Here is a 9,184-nt window from a genome sequence, read left to right as displayed (position 1 = left end):
AATGTGGTTTTCTCTTGATCCTCGAGTGCTATCGGAATTTGAAAATATCCAGAAAAACCATCAAGAAAACAATAGTAACTATTTTCGGCTAATCTTTCCAATATTTGATCAATGAAAGGTAAGGGAAAGTGATCTTTTCTGGTGGCGTCATTTAATTTTCTATAATCAATACAAAGACGCCATCCTGTTACAGTCCTAATAGGAATAAGCTCATTTTTCTCATTTGTGATGACAGTCATGCCACCCTTCTTAGGTACGCATTGAACTGGGCTTACCCATGGACTATCAGAGATTGGATAAATTAATCCTGCATCAAGCAGTTTAATAATTTCTTTCTTAACAACATCTTGCATATTAGGATTTAGTCTTCGTTGGCGTTGCATATACGTTTTATGACCTTCTTCCATAAGGATTTTATGTGTGCAATACGAAGGACTTATTCCTTTAATGTCATGAATCTTCCATGCAATAGCTGGTTTATGAACTTTTAGCACATAAATGAGTTGAGATTTTTCATTTTTCGTAAGAGAAGACGATATTATTACAGGTAATTCAGATTCACCATGTAAATAAGCGTATTCGAAATGGGTTGGAAGTGGCTTTAACTCTAATGTCGGCGGTTCTTCTATCGATTGTATCGATATTTGTCTTCTTCTTTTAGGATTTGAATTTCTTCTGTTGTTGGTTCATATCCATTAGCTGTGAGTGTAGCTAACATTTCAGCTTCATCAATTGGTTCAGTTCCTTCTCCTAAAGAACATTCTCCCGTTCCTTGTAATTCTGGAAATTCTTCTAACAATTCTGCATGTAAATCTATAGTTTGAATATAATAACATGTATCATCTGCAGATTGCGGTTGTTGCATTGCTTTATCAACTGAAAAGGTAACACTCTCGTCCTCTATACTTAGGGTCAGTTTCTTACCGAACACGTCTATTATTGCTTTAGCCGTGTTTAAGAATGGTCTTCCTAATATGAGAGGAACTCGAGAATCTTCTTCCATGTCTAGAATAACAAAATCTACTGGAAATACTAAAGTACCAACTTTAACTAGCATGTTTTCCATTATCCCTCTAGGATATTTTACTTGTCGATCAGCTAGTTGTATGCTTATTCGTGTTGGTTTCAATTCTCCAAGGTCTAGTTTAGCGTATAGTGAATACGGCATTAAATTTATACTAGCACCTAAGTCTTCCAATGCTTCTATTGAACTAAGACTACCCAGAAAACATGGAATTGTGAAACTTCCTGGATCTGATAATTTTTCTGGTATCTTATTCAACAGTACTGCAAAACAATTAGCATTCATAGTTACAGCCGAGAGTTCTTCCATTTTCTTTCTATTTGTGATTAGATCATTTAAGAATATAGCATATCTTGGCATTCCTGAAATTACATCAATGAAAGGAAGATTTACATTTATTTGTTTAAACATATCCAAGAATTTGGATTGCTCGGCTTCAAGTCTTTCTTTTCTCATTTTACTCGGGTAAGGAAGTGGTGGTTGGTATGGTTTAACATAAGGTTTTGCCTTAACTGTGTTATCTTCATTAACCTTTTCAACTACCGATTCTTTTTCCTTATCTTGTTCAGATTGTGGTTCTTGTAGAGTAGGAATAGCGTCATCAGAAATTATAGGCATTTCAGGTGATTTAAATGTAATACCACTTCTTGTGGTAATGACTTTAGCTGTTTCATTCCGGGGGTTAGCATTTGTATCACTAGGTAGACTTCCCGGTTTTCTTTCACCTATCAACCTTGCTAGGTTGCTTACTTCTTATTCCAAATTTTGAATAAAAGCTTGTTGATTTCTAAATGCTTGAGCATTTTGTTCATTCGTTTGTTTCTGAGATGTGAAAAATTGAGTTTGAGATTCAACTAGCTTCGACATCATATCTTCAAAATTTGGCTTTTTATCATCGGTTTGTGGTAGTTTATTTTGAAAAAAGGTCTTTGCTGATTGTAAGGATTGTTGGATACTTGTTGATTGCTAGGACCTTGTTGGTTGTTGTATGGAACATTTCAGTTATAATTCTGATTTTGATTGTAAATTGGTCTTGGCGGTTGATAATTATTCTGATAATTATTTCCAGGCCTTTGGTTCATGTATGAAACATTCTCTCTTTGTTCCATTGTTTGTTCAATACTGCGACAATCTTTTGTCAAATGTGGTCCTCCACATTGCTCACAACTAATTCGTATTGAGTGAATATCTTTAGTCATCTTTTCCATTCGTCTCTCGATAGCATCTATCTTTGCGGACATGGAATCAAAGTCATGGCTAGAATCGGCTCTAGCTGCTTTAGATTATCTAACGATATCTTTTTATTGGTGCCACTCATGTGAGTGGGAAGCAGTGTTATCAATAATTTTGTAAGCGTCAGTTGCGGTTTTCTTCATAATGGAACCACCAGCTGCTATATCGATGTCTTTTCTTGTAGTGATGTCGCATCCTTGGTAGAATATTTGTACTATTTGATAAGTGTCTAAACCATGTTGCGGACATCCTCTCAATAACTTTCCAAATCTTGTCCACGCCTCATATAGAGTTTCATTTGGCTTTTGTGTGAACGTAACAATTTCTCCTTGAAGTCTTACGGCTTTAGATGCCGGAAAGAATTGTTTAAGAAATTTTTCAACAAAACGTCCCATGTATCAATCGCCCCTTCAGGTAATGATTCTAACCAATCTTTGGCTTCTCCCTTTAAACTCCAAGGAAATAACATGAGATATATCTGTTCATCTTCAACTGCTCGGATTTTAAATAGAGTACAGATCCAATTAAAGGTACGAAGATGTTCGTTTGGATCTTCCTTCGGTGCACCACTAAATTGGCATTTATTAGTTACCATGCGTAGGATTTGTCCTTTGATTTCATAATCTGGCGCATTAATGTCTGGTTGAGTAATTGCATGACCTTGGCCAGTGCATTTAGCCCTCATTCGGTCTTCCATACTTAGAGGTTCCAGATTTTTCATGATTGAATTTGTTGAATCTGAATCACTAAGGGATTCTGACTTAATGGTTTGTTCCTCGACAATCTCTGTTTGAATGATTGGTGGTTCCGGAGGAAAGATTAGTGGTTCAGGATCTCTGAATTGTCCCTGAATATCCTCCGGATTCTCAATTGTGAGGTCGGGTTTAAAAAATGGATTATCGAAAATTTGAATTGGAGTACTTGGTCGACTTGATGACGATTCTAAAGAAAAATCAACGGCGACAATATTGGCTAGATGTCTTGATCGAGTTACAGGTGGTGAACGTATAAAAGGTGGTGAACGTTTTTGTCGGTGCATTCACTGAATATCCTATTAGTTATAAAAATAAAAATTATATAAGTTATCAAATTAATAGACTTTTCTGATTTTGCCCACGTTTCGAATAGCCAATAGATGTAGCAGGGAGCCAGAAACCTTTAAATCGGAAGCTCACAACTCAGCCACTAACAAATCCAACTATTACTACGAACCAGAAAATTTTGGATGTCTATCAATTTAACCGCTTAAAATAATTTTTCGTTTTGAAATATTAGAGAAGAAGTAGAGAAAATTCTAAGTCCTAAAACTAGAGCGTCGAAAAGAAAAAGAAAAAGTGCGTCGAAAAATAAAAGGTCGAAAAATAAAAGGTCGAAAAATAAGGCGTCGAAAAATAAAAATAGAGTAGCGCGTCGAAACTTAAAAGGAATTAAAATTTATAAACAGCGTCGCAAAATTCTAAAGCACCTAAATCTTAGTCTAAAGAAAAAACACTTAAGGGATTTTACGGCAAAGCCTAAGAATCTAAAAATAAAAATAAACTACGACAAATACTAGTCTTAAAACTAATTACGAGCGAAAAATATAAAATTACGCTTTAAAGATTAAAAATATACAAAATATAAAAATAGGCTTAAAGTTATAAAAAATACAATTTTTATAAAAATATTATTTTTATATTATTATTTTATAAAGGTAATAAGTTTATAAATTAATAAAACTAATTAAAACTAAAAATATAAAATTAAATAAACTTAAAACTAATTAATATTAAACCAAAACCTAATTATAATTAATTATATATAATTATAAACCCTAAATCGTAATTAATGCTGTACCAGGTCAGGCGTGTCAGAGGGGCTTCGCGAGTGCGGATTTTCGATACCCCCGAACTTCACGAGTGCAGAGATTACAGTTTCAAATGAGGTGCAGGTCGAAAATTTGCAGGTTCAAATGTTTTATTATTATTATTATTTTTTTTACTTTTTTTTTGTTTTTAATTTTCTGTTTTTATTTTATAGAAAATGTTTTATAATATAACTAAAATTTATATTTTGAATAAAAATTACTTATTAGTATTTTATAACTAAATGTGTGTGTATATATATATATATATATATATATATATATATATATATATATATATATATATATATATATATATATATATATATATATATATATATATATATATTATAGCGTCTCGCTTTGGCGTTAAGTGTTGTTCCCCGTCAGCGGTGCCAAAAATACTTGATGTTAAAATGAAGGGGTACTAAATACTATAATATTTTTACTAGGAAATTCTATTAAATACGATACAATTTTACACAAGTTATTTATTTAGTTATAGAGTGGATATACCTAAACCTTGCTACAACACTTATAGGCAGTGTACCTAATCGTACAGTAGTGTAGTTTTTAGTAAGTCCGGTTCGTCCACAAGGAACTAGCCAAGTTTAACTCTATATTTTTAAAACTAAATTTGTATATTAATATATATATAAATATAAGAAGTATTATTATTATTATAAAAGGGGGTTTTTACCGTTTAATGACCGGTTTGTCGATTTAAAAACTTTAGTCGCAGTTAAAACCTAATGTAAAATATTAAATATATAAAAGACTTAATTTAAAGCGTAAAGTAAATAACAATAATTAAAGTGTGATAAATTAAAGTGCGATAAATAAAATGACAATAAATAAAATTGCGATAATTAAAAAGTACAATAATTAAAATGACAATAAATTAAAGTGCGATAATTAAAAGTGCAATTAAATATGAAATAAAGGAATTATACTTATTTAAACTTCCGTAATCATGATGTTTGACGTGTTGATTTTAATTTATTACCATGGGTTAATTGTCCTTTGTCCTGGATTATTCGATATGTCCATACGGTTTTATCCATAATAGTCCGTCAGTCATAAATATAAAGTGCGAGAGTCTTCGTCAAATTATCCTTACACCCAAAGTCAAATATTCTAACTAATTGGGGATTCGAATTGTAACAAGGTCTTAATACTTTTTTTAATGAATACACCAGGTTATCGACTGCGTGTAATCCAAGGTTTTATTACTTTGTTAACAATTACACCAATTACCCTTGAATGTAATCCACCCCTGTTTCAACTATTCCATTAACTATTAATCCAGTTCTGTGTCCGGTAAAATGAACTATTATTGGTATTTATAGATATCCCGCCCACCGTACCCATTCAAGCGTATGTGGTTATATATAAATACGTCAAATTATAAGTCTATATATTAAATTAACGAGGTATCATTTAGTTAATATAAAGCCCATTAATAGCCCATAGTCTAATTTCCACAAGTGTCGTTCTTTTATCCAAACCCCAATTATGGTACAAATCCCAATTACCCAATCTTAATATTTAGCCCAACATCACGATTACTTCGGCATTAAATAAGCATAATAATAACTTAGCTACGAGACATTAAATTAAAAAGGTTGAACATAACTTACAATGATTAATAATAGCGTAGCGTTACACGGACAGAATTTCGACTTACACACTTACAACATTCGCTAACATATCCTTATTATTATAAAATTAAATTATAATATATATATATATATATATATATATATATATATATATATATATATATATTTTACAGAGAGATAGAGAGGATAGATGGATGTGTAATTTTCGTGCAGAATTCGATGGCTTTTATAGGCCCACATTTTACTGTGCAGCTCCGCGAGTGCGGAGCTTTTGTTCTTCTAAACTCTGCGAGTGCGGAGGTCTTAAATACAGCTCACATTATGATCCAAAACGTGGGCTGCGTAAATATATAATATATAATAATATATATAATTAATTATTTATTATATTATATTCTTGTGCATAGTTGACTTGTAATTTTTGGTCCGTCGCGTCGCGCGTTGAGAGTTGATTCATGTCCTGGTTTCGGTTTTTCGAACGTCCTTTTGTACGATTTAATAATTTGAACTTTGCGTTTTTCGGCTCGTACTCTTGCACTTTTGAGACGTTTCTCATCAATAATTTGCACCTCTTTGATTGTACTTTGTACTTTTTAGCTTTTTGGTCGTTTGCGTCTTCAATTCGTCGAATCTGCCTTTTGTCTTCACCTTTTATTATTTAAACGAATATCACTTGTAAATAAGACAATTGCAACTAAAAGCTTGTGTTTCTTGAGGGATAATGCTATGAAATATATGTTCGTTTTTAGCATTATCATGAGGCATGGACAAGATTTGAAAAGTTATTGAGAGGATGTCCGCAACATGGTTTAGACACTTACCAAATAGTACAAATATTCTACCAAGGATGCGACATCACTACACGAAAAGACATCGATATAGCAGCTGGTGGTTCCATTATGAAAAAAACCGCAACTGAAGCTTACAAAATTATTGATAACACTGCTTCCCACTCACATGAGTGGCACCAAGAAAAAGATATCGTTAGATAATCTAAAGCAGCTAGAGCCGATTCTAGCCATGACTTTGATTCCATGTCCGCAAAGATAGATGCTGTCGAGAGACGAATGGAAAAGATGACTAAAGATATTCACTCAATACGAATTAGTTGTGAGCAGTGTGGAGAACCACATTTGACAAAAGATTGTCTCAGTATTGAACAAACAATGGAACAAAGAGAGAATGTTTCATACATGAACCAAAGTTCTGGAAATAATTATCAGAATAATTATCAACCACCAAGACCAATCTACAATCAAAATCAGAATTATAACCGAAATGTTCCATACAACAACCAACAAGGTCTTAGCAATCAAAAAGTATCCAACAATACTTACAATCAGCAAAGACCTATTTTTCAAAATAAACCACCACAAACAGATGATAAAAAGCTAAATTTAGAAGATATGATGTCGAAGCTAGTTGAATCTCAAATGCAGTTTTTCACATCTCAGAAACAAACCAATGAACAAAATACTCAAGCATTTAGAAATCAACAAGCTTCAATCCAAAATTTGGAACAAGAAGTAAGCAACCTAGCAAGGTTGATAGGTGAAAGAAAATCGGGAAGTCTACCTAGCTATACAAATGCCAACCCCCGAAATAAAACGGCTAAAGCCATTACCACGAGAAGTGGTATTACACTTAAACCACCTGAAATACCTGTAATTTCTGATGATGCTATTCCTACTCCACAGGCACCACAGCCTGAGCAAGATAAGGAAACAGAACCGGTAGTTGAAAAGGTTAATGAAGAAAACACAGTTAAGGCTAAACCTTATGTTAAACCATACCAACCACCACTTCCTTACCCGAGTAAAATGAGAAAAGAAAGACTTAAAGCCGAGCAATCCAAATTCTTGGATATGTTTAAACAAATAAATGTCAATCTTACTTTCATTGATGTGATTTCAGGAATGCCAAGATATGCCAAATTCTTGAAAGATCTAATCAAAAATAGAAAGAAAATGGAAGAACTCTCGGCTGTTATAATGAATGCTAATTGCTCTGCAGTACTGTTGAATAAGATACCAGAAAAATTATCTGATCCAGAAAGTTTCACAATTCCATGTTTTCTGGGTAGTCTTAGTTCAATAGAAGCATTGGAAGATATAGGTGCTAGTATAAATTTAATGCCGTATTCACTATACGCTAAACTAGACCTTGGAGAATTGAAACCAACACGAATAAGCATACAACTAGCTGATCAATCAGTAAAATATCCTAGAGGGATAATGGAGAATATGCTAGTTAAAGTTGGTACTTTAGTATTTCCAGTAGATTTTGTTATTCTGGACATGGAAGAAGATTCTCGAGTTCCTCTCATATTAGGAAGACCATTCTTAAACACGGATAAAGCAATAATAGACGTGTTTGGTAAGAAACTGACCCTAAGTATAGAGGACGAGAGTGTTACCTTTTCTGTTGATAGATCCATGCAACAACCGCAATCTGCAGATGATACATGTTATTATATTCAAACTATAGATTCACATGCAGATTTGTTAGAAGAATTTCCAGAATTACAAGGAACAGGAGAATGTTCTTTAGGAGAAGGAACTAAACCAATTGATGAAGCTGAAATGTTAGCTACACTCATAGCCAATGGATATGAACCAACAACAGAAGAAATTCAAATCCTAAAAGAAGAAGACAAATATCGATACAATCGATAGAAGAACCACCGACATTAGAGTTCATAAACCAGCTATTGCATGAAAGATTCATGACATTAAAGGCATAAGTCCTTCGTATTGCACACATAAAATCCTTATGGAAGAAGGTCATAAAACGTATGTGCAACGCCAACGAAGACTAAATCCTAATATGCAAGATGTTGTTAAGAAAGAAATTATTAAACTGCTTGATGCAGGTTTAATTTATCCAATCTCTGATAGTGCATGGGTAAGCCCAGTTCAATGCGTACCTAAGAAGGGTGGCATGACTGTCATCACCAATGGAAAAAATGAGCTTATTCCTACTAGGACTGTAACAGGATGGCGAGTTTGTATTGATTATAGAAAATTAAATGACGTCACCAGAAAAGATAACTTTCCCTTACCTTTCATTGATCAAATGTTGGAAAGATTAGCCGGAAATAGTTACTATTGTTTTCTTGACGGTTTTTCGGATACTTTCAAATTCCAATAGCACCCAAGGACCAAGAGAAAACCACGTTCACGTGCCCTTATGGTACTTTTGCTTATAAACGCATGCCATTTGGACTTTGCAACGCCCCTGCAACCTTTCAAAGGTGCATGATGGTGATTTTTCGCGACATGATAAAAGAATGCATGGAAGTTTTTATGGATGACTTTTCAGTCTTCGGTGATACATTTGAATCATGTCTAGTTAATCTTGAACGAATGCTTATTAGATGCGAACAATCAAATCTAGTTCTTAATTGGGAGAAATGCCATTTCATGGTTAGAGAAAGCATCGTTCTTGGTCATAAAATTTCAA

Source organism: Rutidosis leptorrhynchoides, chromosome 7 (genome assembly GCF_046630445.1).
Source record: "Rutidosis leptorrhynchoides isolate AG116_Rl617_1_P2 chromosome 7, CSIRO_AGI_Rlap_v1, whole genome shotgun sequence".
Lineage (NCBI taxonomy): Eukaryota > Viridiplantae > Streptophyta > Magnoliopsida > Asterales > Asteraceae > Rutidosis > Rutidosis leptorrhynchoides.
The sequence above is the reverse complement of the archived record's forward strand: the minus strand, read 5'-3'. Positions refer to the sequence as shown.